Raw genomic sequence first — 22,900 nt, 5'->3', positions numbered from 1 at the left:
AAAGTCTTTGTTTTTAATTGTGAGCTAGTCACACTTATTCTTACAAAATGAAAACCAACCTGGAAATAGGAGAAGGAGAATAGTCACTGCTGCATCAAAGGTGACAGACTAGACTACTGTTGCCTTCTCTTCATTTTGAAAATTGAGATTATTTTGGTCCCTGTGTGGAAGGAGTGCCTGTCTGAGAAGCAGCTATGGTTATGGAGGAGGAAGAGTAACCAGACCTGCGTGGGCTTCTCTTCATCTGTGTGTGTGTGTGTGTGTGTGTGTGTGTGTGTGTGTGTGTGTGTGTGTGTGTGTGTGTGTGTGTGTGTGTGTGTGTGTGTGTGTGTGTGTGTGTGTGTGTAGTCCCAGTCAAAAGGTTGGACAATCCTACTCATTGAAGGGTTTTTATTTATTTTTACTATTTTCTACATGGTAGAATAATAGAGAAGACATCAAAACTATGACATAACACATACGGAATCATGTAGAAACCCAAAACTAGTGTCACGGATTCCCCAGGTACTGGATACATTATGGCCAAACAGTTCTATTTATGCCAAAAAGTACGATCGTTGTCCCCATGTGCAGTTGCAAACCGTAGTCTGGCTTTTTATGGCGGTTTTGGAGCAGTGGCTTCTTCCCTGCTGAGCGGCCTTTCAGGTTATGTTGATATAGGACTTGTTTTACTGTGGATATAGATACTTTTGTACCTGTTTCCTCCAGCATCTTCACAAGGTCCTTTGCTGTTGTTCTGGGATTGATTTGCACTTTTTGCACCAAATTACGTTAATCTCTAGGAGACAGAATGCGTGTCCTTCCTGAGCGGTATGACGTCTGCATGGTCCCATGGTGTTTATACTTGTGTACTATTGTTTGTACAGATCAATGTTGTACCTTCAGGCATTTGGTAATTGCTCCCAAGGATGAACTAGACTTGTGGAGGTCTACAATTGTTTTTCTGAGGTCTTGGCTGATTTCTTTTGATTTTCCCATGATGTCAAGCACTGAGTTTGAAGGTAGGCCTTGAAATACATCCACAGGTACACATCCAATTGACTCAATTGACTCTATCAGAAGCTTCTAAAGCCATGCCATCATTTTTTGGAATTTTCCAAGCTGTTTAAAGGCACAGTCAATTTAGTGTATGTCAACTTCTGACCCACTGGAATTGTGATACAGTGAATTATAAATGAAATAATCTGTCTGTAAACAGTTTCTGGAAACATTACTTGTGTCATGCACAAAGTAGATGTCCTAACCAACTTGTCAAAACTATAGTTTGTTAATTAACAAGACATTTGTGGAGTGGTTGAAAATCGAGTTTTAATGACTCCAACCTAACTGTATGTAAACTTCTGTCTTCAACTGTATGTGCCCTCTGTTCCCCATTGTCCATGTAGATCATTGTCCTATGTCCATTGCTCTTGTAAGTACCTGTGCTCGGATTTTGGTGCTACGTGTATTTTTGGGCACTTGTCATCATGGGTCTCGTCCCGTGAATTATATTAGTTAACAACTTGTTTTGGGTCGAGAATTAAAAAACCCTATTACGTATTCCTGCGCCTGTCTCTCATCCTTATGAGATTCACCCTTTGCCTTGATGACAGCTTTGCACACTCTTGGCATTCTCTCAACCAGATTCATTAGGTAGTCACCTGGAATTAATTTCAATTAACAGGTGTGCCTTTTAAAAAAAGTGAATTTTCTGGAATTTAAATCCTTCTTAATGCATTTGAGCCAATCAGTTGTGTTGTGACAAGGTAGAGGTGGTATTTTACAAAAGACCAAGTCTACATTATGGAAAGAACAGCTCAAATAAGCAAAGTGAACCAACAGTCCATCATTACTTTTAGACATGAAGGTCAGTCAATACGGAAAGAACTTTGAAAGTTTCTTCAAGTGCAGTCGCAAAAACCACCAAGCACTATGACGAAACTGGCTCTCATGAGGACCTCCACAGAAAAGGAAGACCCAGAGTTACCTCTGCTGCAGAGGATAAGTTCATTAGAGTTAACTGCACCTCAGATTGTAGCCCAAATAAATGCTTCAGAGTTCAAGTAGCAGACACATCTCAACAACAACTGCTCAGAGGAGACTGCAAGAATCAGGCCGTCATGGTCGAATTGCTGCAAAGAAACCACTACTAAAGGACATCAATAAGAAGAAGAGACTTGCTTGGGCCAAGAAACACGAGCAATGGACAATAGACTGGTGGAAATTTTACATTTTTTGTTCCAACCGCCATGTCTTTGTGAGACGTAGTGTAGGTGAATGGATGATCTCTGCATGTGTGGTTCCCACCATGAAGCATGGAGGAGGAGGTGTGATGGTGTGTGTGATGGCTTTGCTGTTGACACTGTCAGTGATTTATTTAGAATTCAAGGCACACTTAAACAGCATGGCTACCACAGCATTCTGTAGCAATACACCATCCCATCTGGTTTGCGATTAGTGGGACTATCATTTGTTTTTCAACAGGACAATGACCCAAAACACATCCAGGCTGTGTAAGGGTTGTTTAACCAAGGAGAGTGATGGAGTGATCCATCAGATGACCTGGCCTCCACAATAACCTGACCTCAACCTAATTGAGATGGTTTGGGATGATTTGGACCGCAAAGTGAAAGAAAAGCAGCTAACAAGTGCTCAGCATATGTGGCAAATCCTTCAAGACGGTTCGAAAAGCATTCCTAATGAAGCTGTTTGAGAGAATGCTAAGAGTGTGTAAAGCTGTCATCAAGGCAAAGGGTGACTACTTTGATTAGAAAATATGACCTATATTTTGATTTGTTAAACACTTTTTTGGTTACTACATTTTTTTGGTTCCATATGTGTTATTTCATAGTTTTGATGTCTTCACTATTATTCTACAATGTAGAAAAAACAGTACAAATAAAGAAAAACCCTTTAATGAGTAGGTGTGTCCAAACTTTTGACTGGTACTGTACGTTAGTGTATACAGTATTTCACATCTAGTCAGTAGCAGACTCAGAAGACAAGGGGTCTTTCAGAAGGAGGTTGTATTTTCCCCTCAAACACAGTTTACAGCTTAAGAGGCTGCTTCCCCTACCACCATTAAACTTCTCTCTCTACTTCTCTCCCTCACTCCTTCCTTCTCTCTCCCTTTCCCTCCCTATCCTCCCCTCTCTCCTTCCTTCCCTCTCAATTCAATTCAAAGGGCTTTATCGGCATGGGAAACATATGTTTACATTACCAAAGCAAGTGAAATAGATAAACATGAAATAATCAGTCAACAGTTAACATTACACTCACACCATAATCAAACCCACAAATGCTGATGCTCCAGATACTCAACTAATCTAAAGAAGGACAGCTGTATTGCTTTTTTAATCAGGACAACAGTTTTTAGCTGTGCTAACATAATTACAATGTGTTCTCTAATGATCTATTAGCCTTTTAAAATGATAAACTTGAATTAGCAAACACAATATGCCATTGGAACACAGGCATGATGGTTGCTGATAATGGGCCTCTGTACGCCTGTGTAGCTATTCCATAAAGAATCTGCCATTTCCAGCTACAATAGTCATTTACAACATTAACAATGTCTACATTGTATTTCTGATCTATTTTATTTTATTTTAATGGACATTGCTAAGTGACCCCAAACTTTTGAATGGTAGTGTATGTCCCCATTATCAGTGAAATATAATCAAAACCTATTTCTTTCACTTACTTGCTGTGCTGTTTTGTTGTTCATTTGTTCAGTCGTTTCATTCTCAACCAGGATTTCATCAGACATGTCAAGCAGGGAAGGTTAAGCTCTGTCTGTCCGTGGCGTCTCTTCCTCGGTGCTCACAGCTGTGTATGTAACATTTCACGTAAACCCTGTTTCTTGTCTGCATCAAAGTAGCGGTCCTTGTACCTAGCATCTAGCATGGTGGCAACACAGTAAAGAGGCTCAGAGAGAATGCCTGTTAAAGAAGTAGCGGTCCTTGTACCTAGCATCTAGCATGGTGGCAACACAGTAAAGAGGCGTAGAGAGAATGCCTGTTAAAGAAGTAGCGGTCCTTGTACCTAGCATCTAGCATGGTGGCAACACAGTAAAGAGGCGTAGAGAGAATGCCTGTTAAAGAAGTAGCGGTCCTTGTACCTAGCATCTAGCATGGTGGCAACACAGTAAAGAGGCGTAGAGAGAATGCCTGTTAAAGAAGTAGCGGTCCTTGTACCTAGCATCTAGCATGGTGGCAACACAGTAAAGAGGCGTAGAGAGAATGCCTGTTAAAGAAGTAGCGGTCCTTGTACCTAGCATCTAGCATGGTGGCAACACAGTAAAGAGGCGTAGAGAGAATGCCTGTTAAAGAAGTAGCGGTCCTTGTACCTAGCATCTAGCATGGTGGCAACACAGTAAAGAGGCTCAGAGAGAATGCCTGTTAAAGAAGTAGCGGTCCTTGTACCTAGCATCTAGCATGGTGGCAACACAGTAAAGAGGCGTAGAGAGAATGCCTGTTAAAGAAGTAGCGGTCCTTGTACCTAGCATCTAGCATGGTGGCAACACAGTAAAGAGGCGTAGAGAGAATGCCTGTTAAAGAAGTAGCGGTCCTTGTACCTAGCATCTAGCATGGTGGCAACACAGTAAAGAGGCGTAGAGAGAATGCCTGTTAAAGAAGTAGCGGTCCTTGTACCTAGCATCTAGCATGGTGGCAACACAGTAAAGAGGCTCAGAGAGAATGCCTGTTAAAGAAGTAGCGGTCCTTGTACCTAGCATCTAGCATGGTGGCAACACAGTAAAGAGGCGTAGAGAGAATGCCTGTTAAAGAAGTAGCGGTCCTTGTACCTAGCATCTAGCATGGTGGCAACACAGTAAAGAGGCGTAGAGAGAATGCTACCAAATCGCTTGTTCACAGCCTCAAGTACTTTTGTAAGTTTTAACCCCACGGTCTGTCGGCAGTTTTGTTGAGCAGGTGTTTCAGTGCCATGACAGAGGGTATCACGTCTGCTGCAGACGCAGTTGATGAGCTTATTTCTCACGTCAGTTGTTCGAATGGCGCTAGGAGTGTGTTCATGTTTCCAAGTTTCAAACATGTTCTCAAATGCCACTGAAATGGCAGCAGTGGTATGAGAACCAGCACATTATTGAGCAATACGGCTTTCCTTAGTATGAAATCCTCATCGACCCACTTTGATGTCAGACAAATTTCAGTCTTGGAGCTAATAGCAGTGACGCCCATAGCAAATAGCTCATGGATGTGTTTCAACAATACTGTGTAACTCCGGTAGGGCAACATCTGAAAGAATAGCGCCTACTTGATAGTGTGTACCGGTGCTCAACCAGTCGGCGAAAGCCAACATCATCCACGACAGAGAACGGTTGATTGTCAAGGGCAATGAATTCCATTATCTTGGCGTTAATGGATTTTGCCTTTGAGTTGTCTCGCTGAAATGTTCTTAATCTTTCAAATAACTGCTCGACTTGAACTTGTTTAGTTGTTGGAAGTGTGCATAGTATTTTTCTGCTTTTGTTCTGTATAGTGCTGTATTTTTCGTGGCGTCATTACGTCATCTACCTACAATATATAGGTATGCATGTCAACTTTGACATCGGTTTTGTACATCGCCGTCAAACTAGACATCGGGCCGATTCAGATGTTGGCATTTTTAGCTAATATTGGCCAATTTACGATATGCTCACAGATATATCGTGCATCCCTAGTTTTTGGTCAAACACCTTTTTTTCCTTAAGTTTACTAAGGCTTGGTAACAGTCTGATTGGTCGGCTATTTGAGACAGATCCTAATTGGGATGTCGGATTTTATGTTCCATTTAATGGTATAGAAGTCCCTTCTTGCCTTGTCTCTCAGAACGTTCACAGGTTTGTGGAAGTAACCTGTAGTGCTGATGTTTAGGCTGAGGTAGATCTGTTTTTTTTTCTGTGATCCAGGGCAACGGTGTCTAGATGGAATTTGTATTTGTGGTCCTGGGAACTGGACCTTTTTTGGAACACCATTATTTTTGTCTCACTGAGATTTCCTGTCAGGGCCCAGGTCTGACAGAATCTGTGCAGAAGATCTAGGAGCTGCTGTAGGGCCTCCTTGGTTGGGGACAGAAGTGCTGCAGACTGTTCTAGTGCACTCACCAAATTGTTGATATACAGTGCATTTGGAAAGTATTCAGACCCCTTGACTTTTTCCACAGCCTTATTCTAAAAAAAAAAAAAAATTAAAATGTTTTTTCTCCTCATCAATCTACACACAATACCCCATAATGACAAAGCAAAAACTGGTTTTTAGAAATGTTTTCAAATTTATTAAAAGATAAAAAGTTAAATATCACATTTACATAAGTATTCAGACCCTTTACTCAGTACTTTGTTGAAGCACATTTGGCAGAGATTACAGATTTGAGTCTTTGTGGGTATGACGATACAAGCTTGGCAACTTGTATTTGGGGAGTTTCTCCCATTCTTGTCTGCAGATCCTCTCAAGCTCTGTCAGGTTGGATGGGGAGCGCTGCTGCACAGCTCTTTTCAGGTTTCTCTAGATATGTTCGATCAGGTTCAAGTCTGGGCTCTGGCTGGGCCACTCAAGGACATTCAGAGACTTGTCCTGAAGCAACTCCTGCATTGTCTTGGCTATGTGCTTACGGTCATTGTCCTGTTGTCCTCCCCAGTCTGAGACCCTGAGCTTTCTAGAGCAGGTTTTCATCAAGGACATCTCTGTACATTGCTCCGTTCATCTTTCCCTCAATCCTGACTAGTCTTCCAGTCCCTGCTGCATGAAAAACATCCCGACAGCATGTTGCTGCCACCATCATACTTCATCGTAGAGGTGGTGCCGGGTTTCCTCCAGACAAGACACTTGCCCCCATTGCTCAGTTTGGCTGGGCAGCCAGCTCTAGGAAGAGTCTTGGTGTTTCCAAACTTTTTCCATTTAAGAATGATGGAGGCCACTGTGTTCTTGGGGACCTTCAAGGCTGCACAAATGTTTTGTTACCCTTCCCCAGATCTATGTCTCGACACAATCCTGTCTCGGCACTCTATGGACAATTCCTTCCACCTCACGGCTTGTTTTTTGCATTGACATGCCCTGTCAACTGTGGGACCTTACATAGACAGGTCAGTGCCTTTCCAAATCAACAGAACAATTGAATTTACCACAGGTGGACTCCAATCAAGTTCTAGAAACATCTCAATGGTGATCAATGGAAACAGGATTCACCTGAGCTCAATTTCGAGTCTCATAGCAAAGGATCTGAATACTTGGGTAAATAAGGCATATCAGTTTATTTTTTTATACATTTGCAAAAATGTCTAAAAACCTGTTTTTGCTTTGTCATTATGGGGTAGTGTGTGGAGATTGATTAGAAAAAAATATTTCATCCATTTTAGAATAATGCAGTAATGTAACAAAAATGTGAAAAAGTCAAGGGGTCTGAATATTTTTTTCAATGCACTGTATATGTTGAAAAGGATAGGGCTCAAGCTGCATCCCTGTCTCACCCCATGGCCTTGTGGAAAGAAATGTGTGTGTATTTAGCCAATTTTAACCGCACAGTAGTAGTTTGTGTACATGTATTTCATAATGTTGTATGTTTTTCCCCTAACAACCATCAATTTGTATAGCAGACCCTCATGCCAAATTGAGTCAAAAACTTTTTTTTAAATCAACAAAGCATGAGAAGACTTTGCCTTTATTTTGGTTTGTTTGTTTGTCAGTTAGGGTGTGGAGGGAGAATACCTGGTCTGTTGTATGGTAATTTGGTCTCCCTCCCTCCAATCTCTTCCTCTCTCATTCTCTCTGTACCCTTCTGCTTCCATTTCTCCTCTGCCCCGGAATTACTGTATTTCACCTCTGCCGCTTCTAGTTTAGCGGAACATTCTGGTGTTAATCTGCGTACCATGCCAGTTATGACGCATCATCCCACACCATCATTCTGACATCCCATATCATTGTACAGGGAAGACTGGAGCAGTCAAGGGGAAATGAGATTTCAGAAAAACAAGACTAAACACTCTGTTTTGTTGTTTCTCTGAATGACTGGGCTACTATACCCAGAGCCATACCCATCTATCTGAATATGACATTTTGGCTCTGACTGAACCATGTGTAAGTGTTCATCCCTACTGTACATGGGCATACAAATGGACTGGTAAAACTATTTGAACTCTACATGACAACAAAGGTCATAATATTGTCATAAAAAATGACATAACTTATAGATCTTCTCAGCTAAGATATATGGTTCACATGTGTATGTATTGCAGTCTGAAGGTAAGAAGCTCAACATCATATGAGTACTATTGGCTGCATGGAGTGAGTCAGAACTTGAATAGGCCCCAGAGCTGGGCTGACTCTTCAATAGAGTTGTGTGGGTGTAGCTCGCTCTCTCTATTCTCTTCCTCTCACTCTCGGTTCCATCTCTCTCACTCCCTCAGTTTCTTTCACTCTGTGCCTTCTCTTTCCATCTCCCACTCTCTCTCTTCCACTCCCTCTGTGAGTGTCTTTGCTCATTCTCTATTCTCTCTTGCTCCTTTCTCTCGCTCTACCTCTACCCATTCTCTCTCTCTCTCGCTCTCTCGCTCTCTCGCTCTCTCGCTCTCTCGCTCTCACTCTCTCGCTCTCGCTCTCATTCCCTCACTCAAGAGCCGTCAGTCAGAAACAACACCACAAAAACAAAATAAGCACTTCGAGGCAGTAGCTCCTCTCACAACCCTCCTCTAGAGCTGAGGCTGCAGGCAGTTCACATCCGTAGTGACTGTCTCAAAAGACAATTGGGAAGCCATTCATCTCCCTCTCCACTCAGGATACGTTCACTCTCTCTCCCACTCGGTCTCCCAGTCATGTTTATGACCGCTGCAGGGTTGCACAGCAGCTTATTGTGTGGCACTTTGCTTTAGTAGAAAATATCTCTGAGGTTCTAGTACCAATGTATCCCCCTCCTCCTACCTAGCAAAAAACATCACAGCAGCTTGCTGTGGAGGATATCAAAGGGTCTCTAGCCACCGCCTGGCCTCCACCCCAAATGACAGCCTTTTCTCTATATAGTGGACTGCTTTTGACCTATGGGCCCTGGTCAAAAGTATTCCACTAAATAGGGAATAAAGTGCCATTTGGGACAATAAACTTTGGGCTTGGAGACGTCAAACATAAGGGTGTGTGCTGCTCTATACGGCGATGCAGGATATTTCATAGCTTTTTAGCTAAGACTGTCTGTGTGGGAGTCGGGCGTAAACAACCAACGACAGCTCAATTACTACACCCTGCCGAGTTAATGACCTCACAACTCCCTCTACACACACACACACACACACACACACACACACACACACACACACACACACACACACACACACACACACACACACACACACACACACACACACACACACACACACACACACACACACACTCAGTGAATAGGCCGGACACATGTTTATGACCTGGCCGATTCACTGTCAATCAACAATCAATCTCAGGCTATAGCAGCCCTGAGAGCAGAACCTCTCATTATTGAGGGCCATTGTAAATCCCACGTGGTGTGTGTAAATCATTCTTCTCAAGGTAGGTCATTTTCACTAGATACAAAGAGTAAACCCACTGGTATTGTACTATGAGTGGGAATGTACTTTACCACAGCACAGTACAGAGGGTTGAGTGGGCAGCCGGCCTTCGGGGGGGTGTCAGTGTGTGTGTTTGTGTTTGTGTGGCACAGCTAACAGTATCACATATCCATATCCACATACCAAGGGAGCAGTAAAAACACAGAACGACAACCACTGCACAAAGCGATTTGCTCCTGATGAATTAATAAAGAGCTAGGTCTGTGGGGTAGATGAAGAAAATATGGAATGTAAGACTAAAATGTCTTTCTGTGCCTGTCGGTCTACATGCCTGCTGGCATGTCGATCTGTCTGCTTGTCTATGGGTCCACTCCAATGTAGGTTTAGACCATCTCTCTCTACAGTGTGTGGTCCTGTCCAGGACCTTCACATGTTAAACTGCCTGCTGCTATTTGCCTGCCTCAGTAAAAAGCCTGGCTGCTATGGACGGTCGTGGGCGGCGAATAGAGAAGCCGCCCGCCACAGCTAAAAACTATATTTCCATGACAACACCAAGACTCAGTCAGTCTCCATGGCAACCAATAACAGCCAGCATTATAGCGGTAGAAGGGCTTTATACAGCAGATGGAAATATGCTGTAAAAAAATGGCTGATAGAAGAACTGCTGTTGGTTTTGGTGCATGCAGAGCTATAATTCTCCTGGGTGACATCATCATATGGTTTACAGAGGAGTACATATATGGCTGAGGCCTAAACACCATGGCTGAGGTCTAAATTGCACCCTATAACCTACTGAAAAGCAATAAGAGGAAGAAGGAAAGACTTTAGGGATGAGAACAGAGAGCCTAGGGCAGCATCCCCAATGGCACCCTTTTGACCAGGCCCCGTAGGGCCATTTGGGATGCATCCAAAGACTCTTACAGAGAGAAAGATAACGGCAGTGAGAAAGAGTGAAAGAAACTGCACTCCAAGGAATAAAAGAATCTCTGCAGACATTTGGAGGCCAGAGTAGCACTCTCCTCTCTCACTCTGTGGAAGACTCATGTCAGTACCCTCAACCAGCAAGATGAAATAACCACAGCTCAACACAGTAAAACACACACACGACAGCCAATCCATCAGAACAATACATAATGTCTTGACCACGACAGAACCAAAGGGGTTCATTTCGATCAGGAGTCCCCATGGGTAAATCATGAATTTAGGTCTGGGAGTTGGCTTTCTTTAGATGCTCTTAAAAGCCCAGCACAACAATAAAACGTGTATTGTTCTTCAAGGAAGAGGAAACGAGTACACACGGTCTCTGGGAAAGGAAACCCCTCTAAAGGGAGTCTCTTCTCACCAGGTCATCATGGTTCCCACCCCAGCCCTCCAGATCGAAACAAGCTTTCCTCTGCTTTCTTCTCATCACCAGGGCATGGCTCTAATCCCATCCTGACACTCCAGCACCAAGCGTAACTTTACACCTGCTTTGTCACAGCAGCTGTTTGAAAAAGCTCTGGTTGGAACACAAGAAGAGGTAGAGACAGGAAGGAAGGCTGGCTTCACACTTTGTGTGGATGTCCAACGTCTTACTAGTTCCTCTTAATGCCTTTGTTGGGTATCTGAATCAGAATTCTGTGACATTCTAGAAGCGAAGAAGCGTCCAATGGTAAACCATTGAGACACTACCACAGTTGTGATTGGTTTGGCTATAGAGCCCAGAGAGACCGGGGAGGTGGGGGGGGGGCTTGATTAAAAGGTAAGGGTGAATGGTACAGAGTCATGAAAGAAGGTTCTTGTGAGCCAGCAGAAAAACACGCACATGCACACACACACAGAGATCCCTCCCTCTGATCCAGTGCTTTGCAGCTTTGTGGTTGCATTGCATTTCCAGGGCTATCCCCAGTATGCATTGTCAGCACTGCCATTGACTATATATAAGCAGCTAGCTGGCAGGTTACAGACACTTGTTTTCTTTTCTTTCTCAAGGATTTTTCCTCCCTCCCTTTGGTACTGCTCTGTTCTGCTCCTCAGCTGAAAAGTACACTATGTAAGGGAAACTCTGTCTAAAGACTGTTGACACCTTGAGAAAGCGATAGGAAAAGGAATCTGGTTGATATCCCTTTTAATGGAGCGAAGGCAGGCTATGGAACATGGAGCTTTCAAAATAGAAGCCACATCCTGGTTTGATTTTCCTCAGGTTTTTGCCTGCAATATCAGTTCTGTTATACTCACAGAAAATATTTTGACAGTTTTGGAAACTTTAGAGTGTTTTCTATCCTAATCTGTCAATTATATGCATATTCTAGCATATGGGCCTGGAAATAGGCCATTTACTTTGGGAACATTATTTTTCTAAACATAAAAGTAGTGCTCCCTAGCTGAAAGAGGTTAATGTGTGAAAGTTAAATTTTTCTGAAAAATATTTTTGAATTTCGCGCGCTGCCTTTTCAGAGGAATGTTGTCGAGGGGTGCCGCTAGCCATAAGAAGTTACAGTGCCTTGCGAAAGTATTCGGCCCCCTTGAACTTTGCGACCTTTTGCCACATTTCAGGCTTCAAACATAAAGATATAAAACTGTATTTTTTTGTGAAGAATCAACAACAAGTGGGACACAATCATGAAGTGGAACGACATTTATTGGATATTTCAAACTTTTTTAACAAATCAAAAACTGCAAAATTATTCAGCCCCTTTACTTTCAGTGCAGCAAACTCTCTCCAGAAGTTCAGTGAGGATCTCTGAATGATCCAATGTTGACCTAAATGACTAATGATGATAAATACAATCCACCTGTGTGTAATCAAGTCTCCGTTTAAATGCACCTGCACTGTGATAGTCTCAGAGGTCCGTTAAAAGCGCAGAGAGCATCATGAAGAACAAGGAACACACCAGGCAGGTCCGAGATACTGTTGTGTAGAAGTTTAAAGCCGGATTTGGATACAAAAAGATTTCCCAAGCTTTAAACATCCCAAGGAGCACTGTGCAAGCGATAATATTGAAATGGAAGGAGTATCAGACCACTGCAAATCTACCAAGACCTGGCCGTCCCTCTAAACTTTCAGCTCATACAAGGAGAAGACTGATCAGAGATGCAGCCAAGAGGCCCATGATCACTCTGGATGAACTGCAGAGATCTATAGCTTAGGTGGGAGACTCTGTCCATAGGACAACAATCAGTCGTATATTGCACAAATCTGGCCTTTATGGAAGAGTGGCAAGAAGAAAGCCATTTCTTAAAGATATCCATAAAAAGTGTGGTTTAAAGTTTGCCACAAGCCACCTGGGAGACACACCAAACATGTGGAAGAAGGTGCTCTGGTCAGATGAAACCAAAATTTATCTTTTTGGCAACAATGCAAAACGTTATATTTGGCGTAAAAGCAACACAGCTCATCACCCTTAAACACAATCCCCACTGTCAAACATGGTGGTGGCAGCATCATGGTTTGGGCCTGCTTTTCTTCAGCAGGGACAGGGAAGTGGTTAAAATTGATGGGAAGATGGATGGAGCCAAATACAGGACCATTCTGGAAGAAAACCTGATGGAGTCTGCAAAAGACCTGAGACTGGGACGGAGATTTGTCTTCCAACAAGACAATGATCCAAAACATAAAGCAAAATCTACAATGGAATGGTTCAAAAATAAACATATCCAGGTGTTAGAATGGCCAAGTCAAAGTCCAGACCTGAATCCAATCGAGAATCTGTGGAAAGAACTGAAAACTGCTGTTCACAAATGCTCTCCATCCAACCTCACTGAGCTCGAGCTGTTTTGCAAGGAAGAATGGGAAAAAAATTCAGTCTCTCGATGTGCAAAACTGATAGAGACATACCCCAAGCGACTTACAGCTGTAATCGCAGCAAAAGGTGGCGCTACAAAGTATTAACTTAATTAAGGGGGCTGAATAATTTTGCACGCCCAATTTTTCAGTTTTTGATTTGTTAAAAAAGTTTGAAATATCCAATAAATGTCGTTCCACTTCATGATTGTGTCCCACTTGTTGTTGATTCTTCACAAAAAAAATACAGTTTTATATCTTTATGTTTGAAGCCTGAAATGTGGCAAAAGGTCGCAAAGTTCAAGGGGGCCGAATACTTTCGCAAGGCACTGTAAATAAAATTGTGAAGGACCTCGGCGTTACTCTGGACACTGATCTCTCTTTTGACAAACTTATCAAGACTGTTTCAAAGGACAGCTTTTTTGCATCTATGTAACATTGCAAAAATCTGAAACTTTCTGTCCAAAAATGATGCATAAAAATTCATCCATGCCTTTGTCACTTCTAGGTTGGACTACTGCACTGCTCTACTTTCCGGCTACCCAGATAAAGCACTAAATAAACTTCATTTGGTGCTTAACACGGCTGCTAGAATCTTGACTAGAACCAAAAAAATGTATCATATTACTCCAGTGCTAGCCTCTCTACACTAGCTTCCTGTTAAGGCAAGGTATGATATCAAGGTTTTACTGCTAACCTACAAAGCATTACATGGGCTTGCTCCTACCTATCTTTCAGATTTGGTCATGCCGTACATACCTACACGTACACTACGGTCACATGCGATGGCCTCCTTACTGTCCCTAGAATTTCTAAGCAAACAGCTGGAGGCAGGGCTTTCTCCTATATAGCTCCATTTTTATGGAATGGTCTGCCAAACCATGTGAGAGACACATACTCGGTCTCAACCTTTAAGTCTTTATTGAAGACTCAGCTCTTCAGTTGGTCCAATGTTTGAGTGTAGTCTGGCCCAGGAGTGTGAAGGTGAATGGAAAGGCACTGGAGCAACGAACCACCCTTGCTGTCTCTGCCTGGCCGGTTCTTCTCTCTCCACTGGGATTCTCTGCCTCTAACCCTATTTCAGGGGCTGAGTCACTGGCTTACTGGTGCTCTTCCATGCCGTCCCTAGGAGGGGTGCGTCACTTGAGTGGGTTGAGTCACTGACGTGACTTTCCTGTCCGGGTTGGCGCCCCCCCTTGGGTTGTGCCGTGGCGGAGATCTTTGTGGGCTATACTCAGCCTTGTCTCTGGATGGTAAGTTGGTGGTTGAAGATATCCCTCTAGCAGTGGGGGCTGTGCTTTGGCAAAGTGGGTGGGGTTATATGCTGCTTGTTTGGCCCTGTCCGGGGGTGTCGTCGGACGTGGCCACGTGTCTCCCGACCCCTCCTGTCTCAGCCTCCAGTATTTACGCTGCAGTAGTTTGTGTCGGGGGGCTATGGTCAGTCTGTTATATCTGGAGTATTTCTCCTGTCTTATCCGATGTCCTGTGTGAATTTAATTATGCTCTCTATTCTCTCTCTCTCTCTGAGGACCTGAGTCCTAGGACCATGCCTCAGGACTACCTGGCCTGATGATTCCTTGCTGTCCCCAGTCCACCTGGCCGTGCTGCTGCTCCAGTTTCAACTGTTCTGTCTGCGGCTATGGAACCCTGACCTGTTCACCAGACGTGCTAACTGTTCCAGACATGCTGTTTTTAACTCTCTAGAGACAGCAGGAGCGATAGAGATAATCTGAATGATCGGCTATGAAAAGCCAACTGACATTTACTCAATGTTTACCCTCAGAAATCACTGTGATTATTATTATTTGACCCTGCTGGTCATCTATGAACATTTGAACATCTTGGCCATGTTCTGTTATAATCTCTACCCGGCACAGCCAGAAGAGGACTGGCCACCCATCATAGCCTGGTTCCTCTCTAGGTTTCTTCCTAGGTTCTGGCCTTTCTAGGGAGTTTTTCCTAGCCACTGTGCTTCTACACCTGCATTGCTTGCTGTTTGGGGTTTCAGGCTAAGTTTCTGTACAGCACTTTGTGACATCAGCTGATGTAAGAAGGGCTTTATAAATACATTTGATCGATTGATTTTCATATTAGTCATATTAGCAACCCATCCTAGTTGTTACGTATTTAGATTCAGCCTCGTTATACGTTTTCTAACTGAGATTTTCATCTCTGTCGTATACTGCTCGCATCAGGTGCGCTGGTTAGAATGGTGTTTTGCAGCAAATTGCATTTTGGTAAATGTATTATTGGCTGCTTTATTGCAGGAGTTAACCTTTTACTGCAGTGGGCTAAATCAGGGTCGCACAGAGTGTTTGTTGGTAGTCTTAAACAAATCTACTCTGAAACAAAAGTATACACCTCACACAGATGGTTATGGGTTTAGAAAAAAAAGACCCCTTTTCCATGTCAGATATAGAGTTCAAATGTATTACATTTTGAGTTTGTATCCCAATATTACACTTTATATACATCACAGAAGACTGAAATATAACAAAACCGTTTGACAAAGAAACACCGCATTTTCTGAAAACAGAAAGAACTGTGAAAACAGAAAGAACACTGACAGTCTTAGTTTAGTGTGACCAATTAAATACCAGAGGGTTTTAACTCTTTTGAATTAAACTATATGTACTCTAGACATCTTCAACAAAAACACTTACATTTAAAGCGTTTCACAGAGAGATAGTTACAATATGTTTTTAGAAACCGCTGTTCATAATATACAGTATAAAACATTTACTTATTTCAAAAATTTATTTCACCTTTATTTAACTAGGTCGGCAAGTTGAGAACACCTTTATTTAACCAGGTAGGCAAGTTGAGAACAAGTTCTCATTTACAATTGGCCAAGATAAAGCAAAGCAGTTTGAGACATACAACAACACATGGAGTAAAACAAACATACAGTCAATAATACAGTAGATAAATAAGTCTATATACAATGTCAGCAAGTGAGGTGAGATAAGGGAGGTAAAGGCAAAAAAAGGCCATGGTGGTGAAGTAAATACAATGTAGCAAGTAAAACACTGGAATGGTTGATTTGCAGTGGAAGAATGTGCAAAGTAGAGATAGAAATAATGGGGTGCAAAGGAGCTAAAGAAAGAAAGAAATACAGTAGGGAAAGAGGTAGTTGTTGCTCTGACAGCTGGTGCTTGAAGCTAGTGAGGGAGAGAAGTGTTTCCAGTTTCAGAGATTTTTGTAGTTCATTCCAGTCATTGGCAGCAGAGAACTGGATGGAGATGCGGCCAAAGGAAGAATTGGTTTTGGAGGAGACCAGAGAATTATACCTGCTGGAGCGCGTGCTACAGGTGGGTGCTGCTATGGTGACCAGCGAGCTGAGACAAGGGGGGACTTTACCTAGCAGCGTCTTGTAGATGACCTGGAGCCAGTGGGTTTGGCGACGAGTATGAAGCGAGGGCCAGCCAACAAAAGCGTACAGGTCGCAATGGTGGGTAGTATATGGGGCTTTGGTGACAAAACGGATGGCACTGTGATAGACTGCATCCAATTTATTGAGTAGGGTATTGGAGGCTATTTTGTAAATGACATCGCCGATGTCGAGGATTGGTAGGATGGTCAGTTTTACAAGGGTATGTTTGGCAGCATGAGTGAAGGATGCTTTGTTGCGAAATAGGAAGCCGATTCTAGATTTAACTTTGGATTGGAGATGTTTGATGTGAGTCTGGAAGGAGAGTTTACAGTCTAACCAGACACCTAGGTATTTGTAGTTGTCTACGTATTCTAAGTCAGAGCCGTCCAGAGTAGTGATGTTGGACAGGCGGGCAGGTGCAGGCAGCGATCGGTTGAAGAGCATGCATTTAGTTTTACTTGTATTTAAGAGCAATTGGAGGCCACAGAAGGAGAGTTGTATGGCATTGAAGCTCGCCTGGAGGGTTGTTAACACAGTGTCCAAAAAAGGGCCAGAAGTATAGAGAATGGTGTCGTCTGTGTAGAGGTGGATCAGAGACTCACCAGCAGCAAGAGCGACCTCATTGATGTATACAGAGAAGAGAGTCGGTCCAAGAATTGAACCCTGTGGCACCCCCATAGAGACTGCCAGAGGTCCGGACAACAGACCCTCCGATTTGACACACTGAACTCTATCAGAGAAGTAGTTGGTGAACCAGGCGAGGCAATCATTTGAGAAACCAAGGCTGTTGAGTCTGTCGATAAGGAGGTGGTGATTGACAGTGTCAAAAGCCTTGGCCAGGTGAATGAATACGGCTGCACAGTATTGTTTCTTATCGATGACGGTTAAGATCTCGTTTAGGACCTTGAGCGTGGCTGAGGTGCACCCATGACCATCTCTGAAACCAGATTGAGAAGGTATGGTGGGATTCTAAATGGTGGGTAATCTGTTTGTTGACTTGGCTTTCGAAGACCTTAGAAAGGCAGGGTAGGATAGATATAGGTCTGTAGCAGTTTGGGTCAAGAGTGTCCCCCCCTTTGAAGAGGGGGATGACCGCAGCTGCTTTCCAATCTTTGGGAATCTCAGACATAGGGGTGGCAACAATTTTGGCAGATAATTTTAGAAAAAAAGGGTCCAGATTGTCTAGCCCGGCTGATTTGTAGGGGTCCAGATATTGCAGCTCTTTCAGAACATCAGCTGACTGGATTTGGGAGAAGGAGAAATGGGGAAGGCTTGGGCGAGTTTCTGTAGGGGGTGCAGTGCTGTTGACCGGGGTAGGGGTAGCCAGGTGGAAAGCATGGCCAGCCGTAGAAAAATGCTTATTGAAATTCTCAATTATAGTGGATTTATCGGTGGTGACAGTGTTTCCTATCTTCAGTGCAGTGGGCAGCTGGGAGGAGGTGTTCTTATTCTCCATGGACTTTACAGTGTCCCAGAACTTTTTGGAGTTTGTGTTGCAGGAAGCAAATTTCTGCTTGCCACTAGCTGATGCTTTTATCCAAAACAACTTTTAGTACTACATTGAATGCATAATTATTATTTATTAGGATCCTCATTTGCTGCTGAGAAGACACCAGCTAACTCTTTCTGGGGTTTGAACTGAAATAAAATAATACATCATAGTAAAACTATAGCATACATCATAAATAATACTGTACATGTAAATAGATTCTCAGGGACGAGTTAAGGGAGGCAAGATCTGCTACCTCCCTTCAAATCCCAAATGGCACGCTTTTCCCTTTATAGTGCATTATGTTTGACCAGAGCCCTGTTGGTGCGGGTCAAAGTAGTGCACAATATAGTGAATAAGATGTTTTGGGTATAAGGTGACTGATACCCATCATCACCATGGCATCTGTCCCATGTGTGTATCACCGTGGGTGGCTGGGATCCATCCTTCCCTGTAGGAGAGTGAGGCACCATCTCAGGGGCCCTCTTGCTCTGTGATGACACGCTCTTAATGATACATACAGGCAGTCAGCACCCACAAGACTGTTGTGTCACCTCCAACCATCCCTCCATCCCCCTATCCTCAGACAAATCAAAGACACTGATGATCCCACTGAGGAGAAGGGAGGCAAAACAGAGATGAGGTGTGTGTGTGTGTGTGTGTGTGTGTGTGTGTGTGTGTGTGTGTGTGTGTGTGTGTGTGTGTGTGTGTGTGTGTGTGTGTGTGTGTGTGTGTGTGTGTGTGTGTGTGTGTGTGTGTGTGTGTGTGTGAGAGAAATAAATGCAACAACATGGGGATGCAAAATTTAAACATGTGATACCATGACACTACACATGAGACAACAGTTGAGCACATGGGAAAACGCACGTTTTATATGTAATTTACAATATTTTACCTTGAAAGGCATAATTGGCCTTTACTACATTTAAACAGTCATGGTCCCCTGCAGGTTATCATGATGCTAGCCCTTTCAGTAAATTGGCTAGCAGAGATGTGAACAGAACCCCCTCTCCTGTTAGGGGGGGGGGGGGCAGTTTTACAACTTTACAACCACATCGTAAATTCCCTGCAGAGACTCTTGTCTCCCTTACCGTGCAGTATGGGAGAGAGAGGGTCACAGTAGAACAAAGGAACTCTCCCGCAAAAATTCTACTACATCCCAGAATTTGAGAATTGATCAATATTCCTATTATGGAGAATGGGTGAAAGGTCAGTAGCCAGCAACGGTCCGTTTTGTTTAAAAACAATACAGCCACATTACCCTAACTCTGTTTATACAGGTTCCTCAGTTATGAGGCTTGCATCTAATTATTGTATAAAATGAATGAGTAAAGATTAAACTATATGTAAAATTATGTAATGTGATGTTAACCTTCAAAATGAAAGAATTGGCCTTCATTGTAGTTGAACTAAGTCAGTAGCTAAGTTGAACTAAGTCAGTAGCCACGCCCAAGTGAATAGACATTGGTTGGAAATTATGAACCAACACCTTTTCCACTCTTGAATAAAAGTCTCCGTGACGAAAAGTCAACTTTTTCCTCCACGTTGAAAAGGGCTAATTTAAACTCCATAGACCAGGAAACGTGAGAGCTTGCTCCACATGTGAAATGGTATGAACTCTGAGCTATTGATCACCTAAAGAATAAGTGCATACCAAACTAGACTATAGACTTCAACTGAACATATGCACAAATCTAGTAAGAACATTGACCGATGCAGAAAACCACAACATCTCACTCCACGACGACCCAGAAGAATCTACAAAGGACAATGGCGACCTCGACTGGGCAAACCAGAGCCTCACATCACCAGCTCAATCGTAAATACTGATTACATTCCTTTATCCGAGCGAGCGATTGCTAAAGTGCATATGTATTCATATTTATGCGAGAATAGCTTCCGTTATGTCCGATAGAGCATGGCCAGCCGTAGAAAAATGCTTGTCCGATAGAGATCCATGTTCCATTGTCTTCCTCCACCCCCCTCCACCTTTCCTCTCTGAATCTATCGTGTTATAACCAAACTGTTCTTGTTTAAGGATGATATTTACTGTATAATGTATTGTACAGTTGAAGTCGGAAGTTTACATACACTTAGGTTGGAGTCATTGAAACTTGTTTTTCAACCACTCCACAAATGTCTTGTTAACAAACTATAGTTTTGGCAAGTCAGTTAGGACATCTACTTTGTACATGACACAAGTCATTTTTCCAACAATTGTTTACAGACAGATTATTTCACTTATATTTCACTTTTACTGTATCACAATTCCAGTGGGTCAGAACTAAGTTGACTGTGCCTTTAAGCAGCTTGGAAAATTCCAGAAAATTATGTCATGGCTTTAGAAGCTTCTGATAGGCTAATTGATGTCATTTGAGTCAATTGGAGGTGTACATGTGGATGTATTGCAAGGCCTACCTTCAAACTCAGTGACTCTCTGGTTCATCCTTGGGAGCAATTTCCAAACGCCTGAAGGTACCACGTTCATCTGTACAAACAATAGTACACAAGTATAAACACCATGGGACCACGCAGACGTCATACCGCTCAGGAAGGAGATGCATTCTGTCTCCTAGAGATGAACATACCTGGGTGCGAAAAGTGCAAGTCAATCCCAGAAAAACAGCAAAGGACCTTGTGAAGATGCTGCAGGAAAACAGGTACAAAGGTATCTCTATCCACAGTAAAACGAGTCCTATATCAACATAACCTGAAAGGCCGCTCAGCAAGGAAGAAGCCACTGCTCCAAAACCAGCATAAAAAAGTCAGACTACAGTTTTCAACTGCACATGGGGACAAAGATTGTACTTCTTGGAGAAATGTCCTCTGGTCTGATTAAACAAAAATAGAACTGTTTGGCCATAATGACCATCGTTATGTTTGTAGGAAAAAGGGGGAGGCTTGCAAGCCAAAGAACACCATCGCAACTGTGACGCACGGGGTGGCAGCATCATGTTGTGGGGGTGCTTTGCTGCAGGAGGGACTGGTGCACTTCACAAAATAGAGGGCAACATGAGGGATGAAAATTACATGGATATATTGAAGCAACATCTCAAGACATAAGTCAGGAATTTAAAGCTTGGTCACAAATGGGTCTTCCAAATGGACAATGACCCCAAGCATAATTCCAAAGTTGTGGCAAAATGGCTTAAGGACAACAAAGTCAAGGTATTGGAGTGGTCATCACATAGCCCTGACCTCAATCCCATAGAAAAGATGTGGGCAGAACTGAAAAAGGGTGTATGAACAAAGAGGCCTACAAACCTGACTCAGTAACACCAGCTCTGTCAGGAGGAATGGGCCAAAATTTAACCAACTTATTGTGGAAGGCTACCCAAAATGTTTGATCCAAGTTAAACAATTTAAGGGCAGTACTATGAAAAACGAATTGAGTGTATGTAAACTTCTGACCCACTGGGAATGTGATGAAAGAAATAAAAGCTAGTGATTATGATTGATTGTCATAAGGTGAATGCACCAATTTGTAAGTCGCTCTGGATAAGAGCGTCTGCTAAATGACTTAAATGTAAAATGTAAATGTAAATGTTTTTCTAAGATAAGTTTAATGCTAGCTAGCAACTTACCTTGGCTTACTGCATTAGCGTAACAGGCAGTCTCCTTGTGGAGTGCAACGAGAGAGAGGCAGGTCGTTATTGCATTGGACTAGATAACTAAGGTTGCAAGATTGGATCCCCCGAGCTGACAAGGTGAAAATCTGTCGTTCTGCCCCTGAACGAGGCAGTTAACGCACCATTCCTAGGCTGTCATTGAAAATAAGAATGTGTTCTTAAGTGACTTGCCTAGTTAAATAAAGGTATAAAAAAACATAATAATAATAAATAACATTTTAAAAATTCAAAAAAAAAATATATATATATATATATAATTTTTTTAAATCGGCAAATCTGCGCCCCCAAAAACTTGAAATCGGCCCTAATTAATCGGCCATTCCGATTAATCGGTCGACCTCTAATCCACATGTACACTTCCAATTGACTTAAATTATGTCAATTAGCCTATCAGAAGCTTCTAAAGCCATGACATCATTTTCTGGAGTTTTCCAAGCTGTTTAAAGGCACAGTCAACTTAGTGTATGTAAACTTCTGACCCACTGGAATTGTGATACAGTGAATTATAAGTGAAATGATCTTTCTTTAAACAATTGTTTGGAAAAATTACTTGTGTCATGCACAAAGTAGATGTCCAAACTGACTTGCCAAAACTACAGTTTGTTATCCTCTCTGGGATATGTGGGACGCTAGCATCCCACCTGGCCAAAAGCCAGAGAAAATGCAGTCGCCAAATTCAAATAAATTACGATGAGAAATCAAACTTTCGTGAAATCACACATGTAAGATACCAAATTAGAGCTACACGTGTTGTGAATCCAGCCAACATGTCAGATTTCAAAAAGGCTTTTCGGCGAAAGCAAACGATGCTATTATCTGAGGATAGCACCTCCGTAAACAGAGAGAGAGAAGCATATTTCAACCCTGCAGGCGCGACACAAAACGCAGAAATAAAAATATAAATCATGCCTTACCTTTGACGAGCTTCTTCTGTTGGCACTCCAATATGTCCCATAAACATCACAAATGGTCCTTTTGTTCGATTAATGCCGTCGATTTATATCCAAAATGTCCATTTATTTTGCGCGTTTGATCCAGAAAAACACTGGTTCCAACTTGCACAACGTGACTACAAAATATCTCAAAAGTTACCTGTAAACTTTGCCAAAACATTTCAAACTACTTTTGTAATACAACTTTA

The 22,900-nt window shown here is 42.6% G+C and overlaps 1 protein-coding gene across 22 annotated transcripts in view; it reads right to left on the bottom strand.

The window, feature by feature from the left end:
* The window catches only part of LOC118385851 (microtubule-associated protein 2-like), a 170,954-nt gene that overhangs the window by 133,796 nt on the left and 14,258 nt on the right, over window positions 1–22,900 (bottom strand). For 2 of the 22 annotated variants that reach the window (XM_052522665.1, XM_052522666.1), the window contains exon 2: window positions 20,549–20,618. The exons of 19 other annotated variants lie outside the window; for them this stretch is intronic. The gene's annotated coding sequence lies outside the window, so the exon portion shown is untranslated. Of the gene's footprint in view, window positions 1–20,548; window positions 20,619–22,900 lie in introns of those variants that run through there. One more of the 22 variants, XM_052522668.1, reaches the window with a different exon arrangement.

The sequence above is a fragment of the Oncorhynchus keta genome, chromosome 7 (genome assembly GCF_023373465.1).
Source record: "Oncorhynchus keta strain PuntledgeMale-10-30-2019 chromosome 7, Oket_V2, whole genome shotgun sequence".
Lineage (NCBI taxonomy): Eukaryota > Metazoa > Chordata > Actinopteri > Salmoniformes > Salmonidae > Oncorhynchus > Oncorhynchus keta.
The sequence above is the reverse complement of the archived record's forward strand: the minus strand, read 5'-3'. Positions and strand labels throughout refer to the sequence as shown.